This window comes from Ovis aries, chromosome 1, assembly GCF_016772045.2.
Source record: "Ovis aries strain OAR_USU_Benz2616 breed Rambouillet chromosome 1, ARS-UI_Ramb_v3.0, whole genome shotgun sequence".
NCBI classification, from domain to species: domain Eukaryota; kingdom Metazoa; phylum Chordata; class Mammalia; order Artiodactyla; family Bovidae; genus Ovis; species Ovis aries.
In genome coordinates this window covers 67,158,393-67,177,428 of record NC_056054.1, presented here as the reverse complement: position 1 = coordinate 67,177,428, position 19,036 = coordinate 67,158,393, and the positions used below count along the sequence as shown (strand labels likewise).

Here is a 19,036-nt window from a genome sequence, read left to right as displayed (position 1 = left end):
AGAGCCACTTCACTAGTCTTAGTGCTTCCATTTCACTTTCCTGTCCCATCCCTCCCTTACAGGCTATTCTCCATGGCGGCCAAAGTAATCCTTTTACCATGTAAGTCTAGTCACCTCATTCCTTTGCCCTATGGTAGATAGCTCTCCATTTTACTCACTGCTGCTGCTCAGTCGTGTCCGGCTCTGTGCGACCCCATAGACAGCAGCCCACCAGGCTCCCCCATCCCTGGGATTCTCCAGGCAAGAACACTGGAGTGGGTTGCCATTTCCTTCTCCAATGCATGAAAGTGAAGAGTGAGTGAAGTCGCTCAGTTGTGTCTGACCCTCAGCAACCCCAGGGACTGCAGCCTACCAGGCTCCTCCGTCCATGGGATTTTCCAGGCAAGAGTACTGGAGTGGGTTGCCATTGCCTTCTCCAATTTTACTCACAGTAAAGCCCAAATCCTTACAGTGGTTTGCAAGGTTCTTACTTGATCTGCATCCCCTAAACACAACCACATCTAAAAATTAAAATTCCCTTCCTACTTCATTCCTCTTACCTTGCTTTATTACTTTCCTCTGAGTATTCATCATGTATATATATCATATATACATATATATATATATATATTTAGTATCTGTCTCTTCTAGACTATAAGCCCTTTTTATGATCAACTTTATTTGCTAGTGTATTTTTAGTTGGTTGTGTTTCATGGCAGGTGGGATCTTAGTTCTTCCAACAGGGGTTGAACCTGTGCTCTTGCAATGGAAGCATGGAGACCCAACCACTGAACCACCAGGGAATTTTCAGAATATAAGCCCCTTAAAGACAGAAAATTTTTTGTATTGTGCTCACTGCCATATCCCAGATATTTAGAATAGTGTCTGACACATAGTAGGTAATGGTTTAATAAATGAATGAATTTATTACAGATTTTTAATCAATATAAGTATGGGGAAAATTTTCCTAGGAAGAGAGTTTTTTCATATCATGCTGTTCTCTAAGTATTTGTCAATTTGTTAATATGAACGAAAGGCATTAATATTCAGAGTCTCCAAATCCAAATCATTTACTAAAACTGAACCTTGTAGTGTGTGTGGCAAAATATTCGTAGAAAATATTACCTTTTTGTTAGTTCTCTAGCAAACAGGAAGAGGAAAACAAGCTGATCTGATTCAACAACAACAAAGAATTGCAAAATAATAATTCCAAAGTCCTAAATTACAGTCTTACTAAGGAAAATATTTAAGCGAAGTAACACAGTAGTGAAAAGAATGTTAGAGAAGATTAAACATTCACTTCCTCCTAACGTATTACTTACTTCATCTCTATCCTGTTGTGTAGGAAAGTGGCTGTGTAGTCTAATCTGGCTAAGAGAAAAAGTTTAAGTGAAAGAAAAGAGCATTGATGTGACATAAAATAACAAGTGGGGGCCTTCGTGACAGTTTTGGCAGTTGAAAGTTGAAATGACACAAAAATCCTGAGAAAGAGCCCTGTGAAAAGGAATCAGGCAAGACTGCAAAACAAAACAGAACGAGTTCCCAGAGCAAACTGATTTATATGGTCATTTGAAAAGAAGAAGGAAGAATGATTGCCATTTCCAAGTGGTGAGTTGAATGTTTAAAAACCCACACGGAAACTACCCCACCAGGACCAGGACCCCATGTGGGATGTCTGCTTAGAGCTGTGTCGCAGGAAGAGACAATGAACATAGCAAGAGACCTAGCCTGTCAAGATGAGGCTGAGCAGGGCTCGGGCTAGAGAGAGGAATGTGAGCTCAGGAATAGAGAAGCCAGCCTGGGGGTTTTCTTACTCAAGGGTGAAATGCTAACATTCTGGGTTTGAAAGATTATTATGTCCGATTACATCTGAAACTTCATCTTACAGCTCTTCAAAACAGTATGGCCCCGGAATAACTTAAAGTAGAGGATGGAGGTAGTCACAAAACTAAAAGTCCCCTCTATCCTGTGTTGAGGGGCTCCCTGGCAGTGTGGCAGAGGAGGCAACCATCCTGGCTTCTGTCCTGATCACTCTCCCAGCCCAGGCAGGACACATGAGCCAAAGGCAAGCTAAGAGCTTGAGCCTAAGTCTAAATCTGTGTCTGAATCCCTGAGACTAGGTGACTAGGGACCTCTCATTCCCTCATCTCCCCTGGAAGTCTATCTCCAGGTTGCTAATAGTTCCTCTTGCCACTTCCCTCCCTGATTTTCGCCTCATCTCCTAAAATCTCTGGGCTTCCTTGGTGGGTTAGTGGTAAAGAATCCATCTGCAATGCAGGAGACTCAGGTTCCATCCCTAGGTCGAGAAGATCCCCTGGAGGAGGAAATTACAACCCACTCCAGTATTCTTGCCTAGGAAAGCCCATGGACAGAGGAGCCTGGTGGAATACAGCCCATGGGGTCACGAGGAGTTGGACATGACTTAGTGACTGAACTACCACCACCACCACCTAAAATCTCTCTTTCTCATGCACTGAGAGTTCTGTGGGTAACCATGTTTTTCCCCCTTCTATTTTTGTGATGCCTGGGTGGTAACCTATGGACCCATAGCCTGCAGATGTTTTAACTGCAGAATGCTTTCTAAATTTTTTTTCAATTGTCAATATTTAATAACCAGGAAATATCACATAAATATCCAGATTTCCAACACTTTTGACAACTAGAACAACCAAACCTTGCTTGATTCCTGCACAGCAAGCTTGTGCTGGGCTGAGCTGCTGCTGTCCCCTTCCAGCTGCTTCTCTGCAGTTCACAAGCAGCCAGGCCACTCCTGATAGTCTTGGGTGATGGCATGGGGATGGGAAGTGGGGGAAGGGTGCTGTTGCCCTTTATTATTTTGTGCGTGTTGTTTTATCTATAACAGAGGGAAAGATCTCTGTGTGTATGCGCCTGCTAAATTGCTTCAGTCATGTCCAACTCTTTGTGACCCTATGGACTGTAGCCCACCAGGCTCCCCCTGTCCATGGGATTCTCCAGGCAAGAATACTGGAACGGATGGATTGTCATACCCTCCTCTAGGGGATCTTCCTGACCCAGGGATCGAACCAGAGTCTCTTGCATTGGCAGGCAGGTTCTTTACCACTAGTGCCACCTGGAAAGCCCAAAGTTCTCTGTACCACATCTTAATGTTTCCTCCAAAAGTGCTTCATGTACCTTATACCAGACCTACATTTAAAGTACCTATCTAGTTGCTCTAGTCTCTCGAGGCTATGATCCATGGTTTACATTATCTGGCTATACGCCCAGGTATTCAACTAGGAAACCTCTAAATAGAATTCAACAATGAGGTGATGGCATGCTTTATGCCCCAAACAATCCAAGGCAGTATGTAATCATTGGGTGGCTAGGCTAAGGACATGCTTTCAACCAGTTCTCTGAGAGGCGTACCTTATAAATCACTATAAAGCTATTTTTCATAGGAGTGTGGTCCTAAGGCAGTTCTGTGAGGTATGAATCACTATCCCCCTTTTAATAAATGCAAAAATCAAGACAGAAAAGTAAAGGGGTTTTCCCTAACCACACAGCTCCTAAGCGCTAGGAGCCCAGCCCGGATTTGTCAGGCAGGCCCAGTGCCCTTTACAGCTGCTGCCTCACGGCTGCTGCACATCACCGTGGAAGATCAGTGTGCTCTGATTGGGAGAAATCTCTAGGATGCTCTTTGCCATCAACTCAATAACATCTTTCAATGCCTTACAGCCCAGCTAGCGAGGAGAAATCGTGGAATCATCTTTGACTTATACCCCTCCTATATCTTTCCAGGTAAATGGCCTTGTCTATTTTGCTTTTAAAATAAGTATTCTACCAAAATGTTTCTTTCTATTCTTTCTACACCATCCCTAACCCAAATCCACTGACTCACTCTTGAATGAATATAGCGGTCTCCAGCTCAGGCCTTCACATAGCACTCTCTGTTCCATGAGTCCCTCCGACCCTCACTGTTCCCACCAATCTGTATTTACAAGCAAAGAAGATGGCCTTGTAACACAGCTTTTGGTGCCATTGCCTGCCTCAGAAACTTGCAGTGGTTTCCTCTGCATTAGCTAGAAACCACTGGGATGATGTGCAAGGCCCACGGTTGGGGTAGCTGGGACATTGTTTCCAATATCTGCTATTCTCCTCTGTGGGAAATGTATGCTTTCCCAACCAGCAACCCCAGGCTTGGCCACATGACTTGCTTTGCCAATGAAATGTGAGTGAAAGTGGCATAGACCATTTCTGAGCAAGAGCTTTAATAGCCGTTGTGGCTGCTCACCATCTCTCTCTTTGTTGTTTCTGGAGAATATTAACACGCCAGATTAGAGCTGCTCTTTCAGCCTGGCTCTTCGACTTAAAAAAACATGGTACAGAGTTACCACCAGCATGAAGGCTGAGCCTGGGGCAGTGCATTGCACACTTACCGGAAGACTCCTGTTTATGTAACATATTCACCTAACGTGAGCAAGAAATCAACCTCTGCTGTTGTCTGAGAGTTTGAAGCTGTTTTTCACAGGGTAGCCAGAGAAAGAAAATGATACAGCCTCCATGAGCAGTCTGTTTTCTTGACCCCACACACTAAGAGCTGCTTTCCCAGGGCTTTTACTGGGGTGGTTCATAGCTTTTCTAGTTCTCACTGAATTAGAGCCACTTAACTGGAACTATCATTTTCCTTGGTATCAACTTGGTCCCCAAAGATGTGCTTAAGATAGAGATTGCTGAATTAGTCCAAGTTCTCTAGAGCAGGGCAAGAGGAAATTAGAACCTGGTAGATATTCTGCTAATATACACAATAGAATGATCATACAGTCTGACCCTTAATACCAAATGGATGGTACACGAATCAAACAGAGTTCTTAAATGTCTGGCTATTTGAGATTGCACATAAGGTTGCAAGCTTCAGAATCCACAGCTTCTTTCTTAGAGATGTATAAAGAAAGTGACCAACGACTTGCTCAAACTTAGATGGTTTCTGTGATTTCTTGTACTCTAGCTGCTGCCTTGATGGCTGGTTTTCGCACACTGTAGTGCCCTTAGTTTGGTAACAGCATTCTCAGGTTGCCTGAATAGATGTTGGGAAAGGTCCTGGGGAGACATACTATAGCAATGTGGAGCCAAAGGTCTGGTGAAACCCTGAGGTAATTGTCTTAGGAGTGCTGTATCCCAAGGCTGCATCAAGGTGGCAAGGGGATGTTCAGACATTTCCAGAGACAAATTAGGGTCAGAAGCCAGGGACACAAAATTGAGCATCAGAAAGCCAACAATAGGGCTTCCCTGGTGGCTCAGACAGTGAAGAATCTGCCTACAATATGGGAGACCTAGGCTCAATCCCTGGGTTGGGAAGATCCACTGGAGAAGGGAATGGCCACTCACTCCAGCATTTTTGTCTGGAAAATCCCCTTGGATAAAGGAGCCTGGTGGGCTACAGTCCATGTGGTCGCAAATAGTCAGACCCAAATGAGCAACTAACACACCCTTAAGCCAACAGTGACATTAAGCTATGGGCATCAAGCGTAATAACTGGCCAGAAAAGGACAGAAGAAAAGTGAGAGCAGGGATGAAGCGATGATTAGCAATTGAAGTGCCAGGTCTGCAAATTCTGGGTTTGAGGCAGAACCTTTCCCTGTGTGGAACCTAGAGAGCATGGTGGGGTGGGGCAGCTCCTTTTTCAAAGATCTTCCATAACCTCTTTGGTCCCTATAGAAGATCTCTAGTGCCAAGGAAAGGCTGCACACTAGGCACTGGGCCAACCCCTTCAGGTCTGCCCTGACTCAAGAGAGGGCTCTGGTGGGTGTCAGTCTGAGCAAGGGCAGCCAGGAAGGAGGAGAGAAGTCACAGGCTAGGAGTTGGTGAGGGGGGTTGGATTTGCAGACTATTCAAGGGCAAAAACAGGAAGTGGGGTGGAGGCTGGGGAGATGAGAAAGGGGGTGGACTGTTCAGAAAAGCAAAGTAGAACAAGGTGTGAGTGTAAAGTGGGGTCAGGAACAACCCAGAAAAGGGACTCAGAGAGCTATTTGACTTGTAAACATTGGTTTGGGGTAATTCTCTTGGGTAGGGGAGTACCTTGATATTATCAAGCTCTGAAAGCCCCCTCCTGCCTGCTCTGAACCATTGACTGTGAGATAAAATCACAGATTGTGTCATGATTCCCCTGCTGTTTCAAGGGTGTTTCTGAGTCTCAACCAGGGTCTAGCCTCTGTCTTCTGTTTCTTCTGTCTCTCCCCCATCTTGCACAGTGATGAGCCAATAGTTATTAATTTATGAATTATTACCTATCATCAGTCCTTTTTATTATCTGTTCTTCTTGCCATTGCCAGACATGCATTCCTTCAACAGGCATTTATTTTTATACATTATAAATAATAACAATATTTATTGCGTGCTTATTAGCTGTGAATCAAACATTGTGCTCATACATCAATGGGACACGGGACAGATTCTGGATCCCTGAAGAGCTCACAGTCTGATGGGGCAGAGAAAGAAATGCAAACAGAAACATTTTACACTGCCTAGTGTATCAGGGGAGGCTTCATAGTAGAGGTGATCATTTTGCTGGGTCCCAAAGAATGGATAAAAGTTCTCTTGATAGACAGGGCAGGGAGACTTCCACGGGCAGAGGGAATAGTTGAGCATGGACAGAGGTGTACTCTTCATCTTCACTCTATTCTGTAGCAATAGGACAAGTCCTTCAACACCTAAGTTCAAGTCCTTGAATAAGAAAAAACACACAATTTATTCTTATACTATGCCTGAAGTGAATACTGTGGCTTTAGTCTTCGGCCTCGTTAGCAAACATGCGACTGAAGTCCTCAGCCAATTACTTTTCTGATGGGGCTGTTGAGTTTTTAAAATTGCTCATCAATTTTAAACACACAATTTAAAGGCTAAACACAAGATTCTTAGCCTTTTTCATTATAAGCACTAGACTTGAGTGGCAACTCAAAAGATGCACTCTTTTCCTCTTGTCTGCTTTTGATTAATTAATTGATGTTGTATACAGCATGAATAAATAGTCTATGTTCATTTTGACTACAAACATTCAGTAATAAATTTTAAAGTGACTCCCATTATCTACAAATTTCTCCTTTATTTCTCAGCATCCTAAAAATCTTTTCATTTAGCTAAGATGGTCCAACAGAACTTTACTCAGCTCTGAGGGGACACTTTTATCTTCTGAGATTCCATGGAATGCTTGAAATAACCTGGATTCTAAAGACTGGTCCATTGTAACACTAACACAGTTCAGGGAGGGTGGGCTCTTTACCCAAGGAGAAAGTTCTTTCTCTGCTGAAGGCAAGTATTTCCCTCTCTTCTCCCCAGGCTTTCAAATCACCAGCAGCAATTACAGACTCAACTTATTATGCATATAACAGCGTACAGAAAGTTCTGGCCACTAGGCCACTTACTGTGAGTCCACTCAATAAAGCCATGGCTGAACGAATTAAGAATGCAAGTGCTGGGACTGAGAGGGTCATCAGTGGACTTTGGATCAGCTGCATGACTAGTTGTGAGCATCCAGGAGATGGGAACTGTCTTCACATGCCTGGAAAGGCCTCCATGATACTTTAACTTGAAAGTCCAAAGAGCAAATGTCCCGACTTTGTTGACCCTGCTGGTGGCAACACTGTAATTTGTGAGTTATTTGTAACTTCATCCTGCAGAACAGCTGAGAACCTTTGCCAAAAATCAGCTTTGACCCAGATGGACTCCTGGGTTTGGGTGGTTGGACGGCTGAGATGTTTATTGCCATAGTGTCTAAGGCTCTGAAAGAACACCTGCGTTCTTTTTTGTTGTTTTAATTGTTGTTTTAAAAAATAATTGTATTTATTTATTTTTGGCTGTGTCGGGTTTTTGTTGCTGCCTTGTTTTTCCTCTGGTTACAATGTGAGGGCTTCTCGTTGTGGTGGCTGCTCTTGTTGTGGAGCACAGCCCCCATGGCACGCAGGCTTCAGTAGTTGCAGGCTCCAGAGCACAGCTTCAGTAGTTGCGGTGCATGCGCTTCGTTGCTCTGCAGCATGTGGGATCTTCCTGGACCAAGGATCGAACCCATGTCTCCTGCATTGGCAGGCAAATTCTTTACCACTGAGCTGCTAGGGAAACCCTAGTTGGTGGTGGTGGTGGTGTGGGGGGTGGTGTGTGTATTGGTTTTACATGTTCAGGAACAAAGATCTGAAATCTCACTGTGCTTCCTATCCTTTGTACTGCTGGCTGTTAGAAGCACAGAGTCATGTCTGCGAGAGGTGCTGAAAGCAGCTTTAAGCAGCAGGACTTCCCATCCCTCAGGAACTCTTCCCTCCTTCCCCCAGCCCATCCTCTGCAGCCCTGAAGTCTTTTCCTGAACCTCTCACCCAAATCTCCACTTCTTTTAAGTTCGTGATGAACCCTATGTGGCATGTTTGTGATGTCATGTGGAGGCTGCTGTCCAAATATAAACTCCTGTATTCAGGAGAGGAGAGGCTGGTTTGAAGAGGCAGGCCAGCCAGCCACGGTGTTCAGTAGCACTCATTGGTTAATGTCTGCAAATTTTCTTTTCCGACAAGAAGCTAAATGGGGCTTATTAAGCTCCTCTTGGTGTAATTTTTTTTTAAAAGGACAAGTTAAAAATATCCTAGGAACAAGTCTCAGAGACAATGAAAGCTTTGGTTGTTAGGAAGAACTGGTGATGAGGTCCAGGGAAGGTTTTCACATTTGAAATTCAAATCTCTGCAGGGGCCGCGCCCCCACCCCTCAGGAGGGAAAGGCTAGAGGGCTGAGTGAGAGAGGCCTGGCTCACTTCTTGCTTGCATGCTAAGTCAGGTCACTTGTGTCCCAACTCTGCGACCCCATGGACTGTAGCCCGCTAGGCTCCTCTGTCCATGGAATTCTCCAGGCAAGAATACTGGAGTGGGTTGCCATTCTTGTCTCCAGTGGATCTTCCTGACCCCAGGATCATACCTGGGTTTCCTGCATTGCAGGCAGATTCTTTACCATCTGAGTCACCACGGAAGCCCAGGCTCACCCTCAGATTCAATTCGATTTCACATTTTCCAGCACCTGTAAACATACCGGTTACCAAATGGTAATAATCATAATTCCTGACTCATGTCTGCCTATGAGGTCAGGATCCTGGTACAGTTTCATGAGAGAGTTGGGACCCGAAAACTGAAGGACTGCCCCAGCCCTTTGAGGAAGACAGCTGTCCTGATTCATAAAGGCTGACGAGGCCTAGCATTGCCTACTGTAAGCCAAGAGCAAGCAGACAAACAGGTAAGTGGTGGGTGAGTATGGTCAGAAGTGGGGTTTCAGTTACTGCTCCTCACTGACGAGCCCCGGTGCTGACAGCTGAGTGAGGGGGCTTCCAGGGGCAGCACATTCTGTCCTGACACCACCCTCCCCAGGCTTTCTTGTCGGTGAAAGGAAAGGTGAGGAGAGCCTTTCAATGAAAATTGGAGTAGTCAATGGAATCTGAGGGTGAGCCTGGGCTTCCCTGGTGACTCAGCTGGTAAAGAAAATGCCTGCAATGCAGGGGACCTGGGTTTGATTACTGGGTTGGGAAGATCTCCTGGAGAAGGGACGCCCAACAGCTTTAAAAGGGGCCTGTGAGTGCTGGCTTGTGTGGTCCTGCCCTTCTGAGTACTGGAGTCCGAGCCACTCTCCTCTGCCAAAGCCTGCCAGCTCTCAGCCTGGTGCCCACCTCCCATTTACCCAGGACTGAAGAACTCTCTAGCCTGTACCATTTAAAAAAAAAATTTTTTTTTTAAATTGAAGTCTAGCTGATTTATAAGGTTGTGCTGATTTCCGCTCTGCTGTGAAAAGACTCAGTTATATATCTCTAGATATTCTTGTTTATATTCTTTTCCATTATGGTTTATCACAGGATACTGAATGGAGTCCCCTGTACTAGACAGTAGGACCTTGTTGCTGACCAGCGTTAATCTGGACTCACGCACACACGAGCTCCCTGCCTCCTGGAGGGACAAGGGCGGAAGTGGGAGGCAGCAAAGCATGACTCATCCTGCAGGAGGGAGCCCGGAGCTCCAGACTCTTTTAAGGTTCTGTCCCTTCCGGTCCCCACTCCAGGCAGGGCATAGGCGGGACACCCAGGGTTGACTAAGAAGATTCTGAAAGTGTTGTCCTGCGATGACTTCTGGTGCTGGGGCTTTGTGCCCTGTCGTCCTTGCTGGAGAGCAATGAAAAGGTGGCATTCAGAAGAGGGGTAAGGCTGAGACAGCGATGGAAGTAGAGACAGCCATTTAGTGATAGGGGGTAGAGGGAGGCATGTACCAGATGGGGACCCTGACTGGGTGACCCACGAGGTCTCTGTAATCCTAAGATGCAGTGGCTCCCCAGGAATGGGGATGGCACCTGAGTCGGGAGTTGCAGCAGCCCTGGGAGGCCTTTTTTTGTCTCCAGTTTGTGCCATGTACGCAGGAGCCCAGGCCTCTTCCCTAAATGCTGAATCGTCCACATACTAATTCACCCTGGAGGCAATAATTCTGTGGGCCTGGACTTCTTGATTGTGTAATAGGTATATTGGAAGCCTTTGATTGAAGGCTTATCATCTGCCAGGAACCACACCAGGCTTATTCCTACATTATCTTACTTATTCATCAGCCAGTCCCAGATTCAAGTCCCAACTAGGCCATTTGTTATTAGATGTCACTTTAGGCAAACTACTTAGCCTCTCTGAGCTAGTTTTTCAAGTAGCAAAATGTGACTAATGAAAACACTGAGATAACTGAGAAGATTAAATAAGTCAGTGTACGCAAAGAGCTTAGCAGAGTGCCTGACACAGTGCTCAGTAATGTTATTATTTGCCAGGAGTGTCATTATTATTATCAGATCTATTTTATACATGCAGCCAAGGCTCTCCAACCTGGGCTCACTGGACTTTAAAGCTTGGCTTTTTTCCCAGTCTGCCTCATTGCTTTTTAAGACTTCTCTTAAATGTTGTGGCAATTATAAGACTCAGAGTCATTTGAACTCTCTTGCGAGTGGAACAGTGTCATTTCTGGTTTCTGACATATAGATCACAAGATGATTTCACTTTAAATATTACACCTGCAAGTTCCGGAGCTGTGTCTCACACATTTTTGCTTATCTAGTGTTTAGCAGAGTGCCTGTCACATCAAAGGCACCTGCTACATATGTACTGTGGTGAACTGGCTTGGATCCAGAGGGAAAATGAAGCTGGTGAAGTAACTAGGGAATCACAGCTCCACTTGACCATTCCCTAGGTGCCCTGTTTGGCCCCAAAGGTTATTGTCTCCATATTTCCCAGTCTGTTGTGAAGTAAGGTGTATATATTTTTAAGTTTCTTCTCCTATGTTTCTTTCTTCTTAGTCATTCTTGTCAGTTTATTCATTCACTTATCTACAAATAATCATGAAGTGCCTAGTATATATGAGGCTTTGTTCTTAGTGCTGAGATATAATAATGAGCAAGAAAACTAAAGTTCCTGCCCTCACACAGGGATCCAGGAGGTATTCAGTGGGTGAGGTTGGAATAAAATTAGTAATGAAACGCATAATAACGTGTACCTGAAATAGAAAGAGGTGTGCCCTGTATCCATGCCCTGGTGGGAGAGCTGCGGGCTCCCATGAGAATATGTGGCCGGAGCATCTCACCTGGACTTGTGGTCAGTTCCTGAGGAGCAGTGGGAACTGAGCCTTGAAGGGGAGTGGGTGCTGCCGCAGGTAAGGGAAACAAGGGGAAGTTGTGTTTTTGGCAGGGAGAAGTGCTGGGAAACCCAATAGGGACCTGGTGGGTATGAAAGGAGGGAATAGAGCTTTTACTCTTGAGAAACAAAATGTATAGAAATGAGGCAACCTGGGAAAATGTCTAAAGTAATCGCAACAAATGGCAAATCACACCTGATGAATATATGAGTGTGAATTCATCCAGAAGAATACAGTAAGAGCTGTTTTGTCAAAGTGAAATTCACAGGCTACCTGCTTCAGCATCACCTGGGATGCTTGTCAATCATGCAAGGACACTATCTCGGACCTCAGGAATCACAGTGTCTGAGGTAGGGATGGGGTCTCTGCAAGTTGAACAAGCACCATGGTGCCTCTTAAGGTTTGAGAATGACTCTGAACCAGCATTTGCTGGGCAACTCTTCAGCCTCAACAAACCCCAGTAGTCAGGATCAGAGAACAGGGATCTAAGGGCCAGAGGAGATGCTCTGAAAGCATGGTGGTCTCAGAGCTGAATAAAGAAAAGGGAGGATGTAGTAGATGAGGTTGGAAGAAAGTCACTGGAGAGTCCAAAAAGATGTGTACACGGGACAGCAAAAATATTGGACCGCCTGGAGTGAAAGAGCGAGGCTGTAGAGTAACCAAGATTTCACAAAACAATTCCTAAAGAATTCTGCAAATGAAAGATATTTAATTAGAATGTAGGACATTATTAAACTGTCTTCAGCAGGAAAACACCCTATGAGGTGGAAATGCTACTTCAAAGGTGGTTAATAGTGAAATACTTTTGCATTTATGACCTTGATTTCTTCACCTTTAAAGTGGAGAAAATAATACCTACTTTTCAGAGTTATGAGGACTGAATGGTATACATGTGAAAAGTTAAATTTATTCTGGACCAGGGGTATACTGAAACAATAACAAAAACTAAAATACAAACTTTTCTTAATACATTGTTGTCACTTGTGATGTCTGCTCCCATGATAATGACTGTACCTGTTCACTGTTTATGGACTTCCCAGGTGGCACAGTGGTAAAGAATCCACCTGCCAAGCAGGAGGCCCAGGAGACACAGGTTTGACCCCTGAGTAGGGAAGATCCCTTGGAGGAGGAAATGGCAAACCCAGTCCAATACTCTTGCCTGGGAAATCCCATGGACAGAGGAGCCTGGTGGGCCCCAGTCCGTGGGGTTGCAAAGTGTCAGACACAACCGAGCTACTGAGCATGCAGGCAGGTTAACTTATCTCCTCTCTTTGCTGTATGCTTGTGTCTAGCCGCTCAGCGCTTCCTGGGAGTCCCTAGAGCCAGCCTTCTCATGGTGCGCCCTCTAGTGCCAGACACTGTAATGACTCATTCAGTCTTGGAATTGAGGATCAAGTTTTCTAATCTCACAAGAAATTGTCCTTTAAAGCTAATGTAACCCTGGTGGCTCAAATGGTAAAAAAATCTGCCTGCAATGCGGGAGACCTAGGTTTGATACCTCGGTTGGGAAGATCCCCTGGAGGAGGGCATGGCAACTCACTCCAGTATTCTTGCCTAGAGAATCCCCATGGACAGAGGAGCCTGGCAGGCTACAGTTCATGGGGTCGCAAAGAGTCAGACACAACTGAGCGACTAAGCACAGCACAGCAACCTAAATCAGGAGTTTAAGATTTTCAGATACAAACTACTGTATAGAGTGGATAAACAACAAAGTCCTGCTGTATAGCACTGGTAACTATATTCAATCTTCTTTGATAAAAGGAAAGAATGAAAAAGAATATCTATATAACTGTATCACTTTTCTGTACAATAGAAAAGTTTTTTAAAATTTTATTGGAGTATAGTTGATTTACATGTACAGTAGAAATTAACACAACATTGTAAATCAACTATATTTCAATAAAATAATTTTTTTTAAAGCTAATATAACCTACATAAAAATACATCTTTAGTAGGATGCTGTACACTGACACCAAAGAAAAATTACTTTGTAATTTTATAGCTATAACATCAATCACCGATTAAGGATTTTTCTACTCAAAATCTCTTAGTAAATACTGAGGATTTGAACTAAAGAGACAAAGTTTCTTAATTCTGAGGCTTTCCTAGCATGCTTCCAGCCATCTTGGGTAGAGAAGGATTTTGTAAACAGTCCAGGAAAATGCCACATGGGAGCTGGCTGGATTTATTTGTCAACAGTATTCTGAGGGCCGAAGGGAGAGAAGCCCCTTCCACAACAACGAGGCAGCTTCATATCAGCAATATTTCCCTGTTTTTTGAAAAACAACTTCTGTTTTCAGGCTGTGTGACTGAAAGGGAGACGGCAGGTTGCAAAACAATAATGATAAAAGAGGCTAGGCGCCTCCTTCCACTTCCTTTGGAGCCCAGTCTCCCTGACTACGGAGGAGTCGGAGGAGGGCAGCGGGGACGGAGCACATGGGCAGACAGGTGCGGAGAGTCTGGGAGTGCTGAGGAAGCCGGCTCCTTCCTCCCCGCTCTCATTTTAAGAAGACTCCTGCCAGCAGCGTAGTTAGTTAGCGTGATGGGCATTCATCTCAGAATCAGTGACAGTGATGTTTTATAACCACGCGGCTATAAAGCTGACATCCGTGGGCGTGAGGAAGCGGAAAAGCCATGGCTAGGTTTCCCCCGCCCTCCTTCCACAAAGGAAATCAGGGCTTCCTTGCACACTGCCCCAAATCAGTCAATGAAGTGGGTTTGTCTGCTTTCTGCAACGCTCCTCACTTAGTTTGCAACATCCCAGGAGATGGGTTGCGGAGAATGGGGGAAAGGAGACTGTCACTGAAAGGGCCCACACTCTGCATTTCTAAGTCCCTTGCTCATATAATTATGAAATCAAACACTTTATAACAATTCATGCCAAACTCTTATGTCTAAGGAATAAGAAAGAAGCCCCTTCATTAAGGAGTACATCTTTTCTGAGAGACAGACTGAAATCATAAAACCTAGATTAAATGCCAACTCAGTCACTTATCCTCAAGGACTATAAATAAAGAGAATGTACCCTATCTTCTCTATCTAGCTCAGAGTGGTTATAAGAATGAAAATTAAAATGTGATAAGGTTTATGCAAAGCCTCTGGCAATGAGAAGGGGTATTTAGACATGCCTGCCTGGCCGCTGGATCATACCCAGCAAGCATCCGCTGGAAAGAGCTGTGTGGGATGTCTGGCATGAAACAAGCAAAACTGATGGGAAGGTATCTGGGCCTTTGTCTTGGCTACTCCCTTCAATCATTTGGGCTTCCCTGTGGCTCACCTGGTAAAGAATCCACCTGTAATGCGGGAGAACTGGGTTAAATCCCTGGGCTGGGAAAGGCTACCCATTCCAGTATTCTGGCCTGGAGAATTCCATGAACTGTATAGGCCATGGGGTCACAAAGAGTAGGACATGACTGAGTGACTTTCACTTTCACTGTCTTTTCACTTTCAATTTTTTATTTCATCTGTCCATACATGGAAATGGCTTCAGTTCTCTTCGGCCACACTATCCCCACCAAACCGCTATCCGAAAAGGGTACACAGTGGGCCTGATTCTCCAATACCATCACAGCATCCTGGGCCCACCCACATGTGACTGACCGTGTGCCCGATGGCTCATCTGTAATGCCACCTAACATCTATCTTCATATAACAGGAGCCCAGCGTGTCAGTCTCCCGTAGACCTAAAGGAAAAGAGTATCCAGAAGTGTATAATCACCTTGCTGGGTCCCTTCTAGGCCACAGCTGAATTATGTTTATTGAACCGAAGAGTGCCATGATCAGTTGCTCAATTGTGTCTGATCCCTTGTGACCCCAAAGACGGTAGTCTGCCAGGCTCCTCCGTCCATGGAATTCTCCAGGCGAGAACACTGGAGTGGGTTGCCATGCTCTTTTCCAGGGGATCTTTCCGACCCAGGGATTGAACCCATGTCTTCTGCACTGGTAGGTGGATTCTTTACCACTGTACCACCTGGGAAGCCCATTGAATTCAAGGACAGAGCTGCTCAAATGTGCATGGAACTGCCTGGGGAGCTTGTAAAATGTGAATCAGATCCAGATGGTCTGGGTCAGGAACTGGCACCCAGCCCTCAGGGGTGTGCTCGTGCTGGTCACAGAGCAGACTTGGACTGGTAAGACTGTGGGAGACTGGCAAGGATGGAATCCTTTCTACCTCACATCCCCGTTTGCTGTCGTTGACCCAACCCACCCTGTGATTTCAACCCCAGCAAAGCATGGGGTTGTTTCTTCTCCTCCATCTCAGTGGCCAGTGCTCTCTGCCATGGGCAAGTGTTCAGAGTGGACTCTTGCGCACACAGGCTGCTCTGAGACTCTTTGGACACCCAGACCCTGGGGTCTTTCACCTGCACATCCCAAATTCCATGATCTACTCACAAACTGGCTGCTTGAAACCCCCTTTTAAGCTTCTGTTCTTGGGAGCTGAACTCTCTGTTGAAATTCCTTTAGGAATGGCCCTTTGGGGCAAAACGTCTTTAAGGAGGTTCCAGGTCAACTGACCATTGCACCCTCCCAAACTGCGCCTCTGTTTCACGGTGAACATGCACCTTTGCCCTGTTGTCAGTGGCGTGAACTCACTTCCTAAATGACACCCTCTGCCCTGTTGTCACAGGCTGCTTCAGCTAGACTCCTGCCCTTCAGGTTTCTCAGGCCTGGTGCTGATATGGTCCACGTCCCACCTCCAGGGACACATTTCAATTGCTTAAGAAGGTCTGCATTGTGAGGACTGGGGGTGAACCACACACCATCCACTGACCAGCTCTTCCTTCTGCACGCTGCAGTCTAGCTCTCAGACTCCTCAAGCTCTCTCAGGCTGGGACTGGATAGTAAGCTAAGGCCTCAAACCATTCTTGGCTCCTCCTTTGCAAGTCCTGCACAGAAGAGCTGGCAGCCTACTCTGGGAAATGGGAGCACTTGCCACCTGCTGTCCTGTGTCCTCAAAGGCCATCCCAGGATTCTCTGCCAGTGATCTTAGATACGCTAACAGACAAAGAAGCAGGGTTTGGGATCGCAAAAATGCTTGCTTTTAACTGAGAATAAAATGCAGCCCTTGCTCCCTAAGCTCCTCAGGTATTTGAAAAAAAAATCTGTTCGAGTTCTTCAGCTATTTGATGTAGTAGAGAGTGACAGGTCCTGTCACCCAGCTTCCCAGCAAGCCTACCATCCTGATATCACCCCCCCACCCCGCCCCCCTGCAACGGTACAAAAGAGCTCTACTCCAGGGGGTGGAGGAAAGCACAGACTGGGTGACTCTACTCACTTCCCAGCTTGGGAGAAGCTGGGGGAGCCTGGGCAGAGTGGGCAGCAGCTTTGAAAGTTAGATATTAAGAGCCTCAAGGGCAGGGAGTGGACCTGTCCCCTTCATGGTGCCAGTGCCCTGTCTGGCCCACATGGAAGCTCATGGGACATCTGGGGAATGAATGACCAGGAAAGCTGGTGGCCAGGTCAGCCCATTTCTCTGTGTTGATGGTCCTTCCTGAGTCCTGGATTTTTTTAGAACAGTTCCTAATCAAAATATGTCCAGATTTGGAATCTAGAAATTATGGTGACTATTTCAGGAAGGGACATGCTCCGTTTGGATGCTCTTTGAGTCCTTGTGTGGAAGGTACCATCTGCCCACCTTGGAAAGCAATGTGGCAGGAAAGCCTGGACCTCAGACAGCAGGAGGGACCCTGGGGACATTCAGAAGTTGGTGTCTACTGGGCAGAGTGGCTGACCGAACATGTAGTGAGGGAAAGGGTGGAGTCCATGACTATTACAATTATTTTGTAAGCCGTACCATGTTCAGTCCCAAATGCATGGGACGACCGTTTAAATGATTAACGAGAGAACTGCCTTCTACATGTATAAATTTATTTCAGTAAAATATCAGGAAAAAAAATCTAAGTGTAAGTCAATTGTAAAGCTTGATGCCGACTTGCCTCTTTTGTCTGGGGTAATGCTTGGTGAGAGTACCTATTTCTCCCCTCACCTCCAGAAATCACACATTCAAAATTCCTTAAGAAGAGATGTGTTTATAGGCATCATCACCTCTAATCCTGTGGTAAACTAGGGAGCATGAACAAATTTCCATGGAATTAGCCTATTCACCAGGGGAGACAGGCTGACTATTCTAGCATGCTACAGCACCTCCCAAGCCCTGTATAAGGTAACATACCTAACATATCCAATGAGTGTACCAGTTATCTGGACTGCAAACCCCAACTTTAGTAACTCAAAGCAACAAGCATTTATTATCTCAGTTTCCATAGGTCAGGAGCTGGAAGTGACTCATCTAGGTGATTCTGGCGCATGTCATGTCTCATGAGGCAGACGTGATGTCTTCTAGGGCTGCAGTCACCTGGAGGTCTAACAGATTTACAGGTGGATTTACTTCCATGCTCACCTCAGTTGCTAGCTGGTTACTGACTGGAGGCCCATTGTAATGATTAAAATGTAATATTTACATAATACATATTATGTTTGTACATATAGTTTTATCTCACTGGGTACTTTTCTTTCCTAAAGTCTAGAATTATTGTCATACAGGAGACTGTGACTTTTTTTTAACATTAAAAAGAACTTTTGTATTTGAATTCTTGGCACATAATAGGTGTTCAGTAAATATTGTTTGACTGGATTAAATCAAATGTAGGACACCATTGAATAAGATGATCACTTCGGTTTCTGCCAACTCTAAAATCTTATGAATTCTTTACTTTAACTCTGAGGCAATTTTCCAGTTTGAGTTTTACTGCAACCAATCACTTGTACATAATTAAAACCAGCTCTGGTCCACTGCATCAGTTCCTAAACACGGGGAGACTCTTCCATTTCACATACATATAATGGCACTACTCCCTTAGTATTCACGTCTTCAAAATCCCTTCCTGGAAATAATCTTTCCCTTTTGTATAAATGAAGTAGGTGAAACTTACAGTCCATTCTTTGAAGGTTTTGCATTATAAATTCATTCAGGAACAGGGATTGTCTCTGCTTCTGAGGGTAAAATTAGGAGACAATATGGCAAATCCCCAATAGCAGAGTGGCGATTTCCAAGGCTCTTCATAAACCCCAAATTTATTATTTTATGCTGTGTAAGGTTATTAAGTTCTAAAATGTTTAATCAAAACTATGAAACAAAATATGTTGGCTTTCAGGAAAAGGAAAATCCTAGTGCTTCCCTCATCTACCTCTGAGGTCAACCCCAAGAGGAGGGATGTTTCTACAGATTGGTCACGTTCCCATCCAATGCGCAGACATATTCTTGAGTCATGCTTTCTAAGGCCTGGGGTATGGGAGGCGGAGCTTAAAGAAGACTTCCGTCTTTGTAGACGATTTTCCTCCCGAGGGGAAGGAAGAAGGCGGAGTCCTGGCTAATTTACTATTCTCTTTCTTGAATCTCTTGATTCTTTCTTCCCTCGCCCTCTTTT

General features: G+C 45.1%; 1 long non-coding RNA gene across 1 annotated transcript; it reads left to right on the top strand.

Annotated features, from left to right (window-relative positions):
- The first annotated feature begins 1,128 nt into the window (after positions 1-1,128).
- Positions 1,129-7,783, top strand: LOC105611344 (uncharacterized). The gene is made up of 3 exons (XR_001433759.4): positions 1,129-1,587; positions 3,676-3,738; positions 7,273-7,783. It is a non-coding gene; the product is annotated as an uncharacterized LOC105611344 (long non-coding RNA).
- Positions 7,784-19,036: the final 11,253 nt, after the last annotated feature.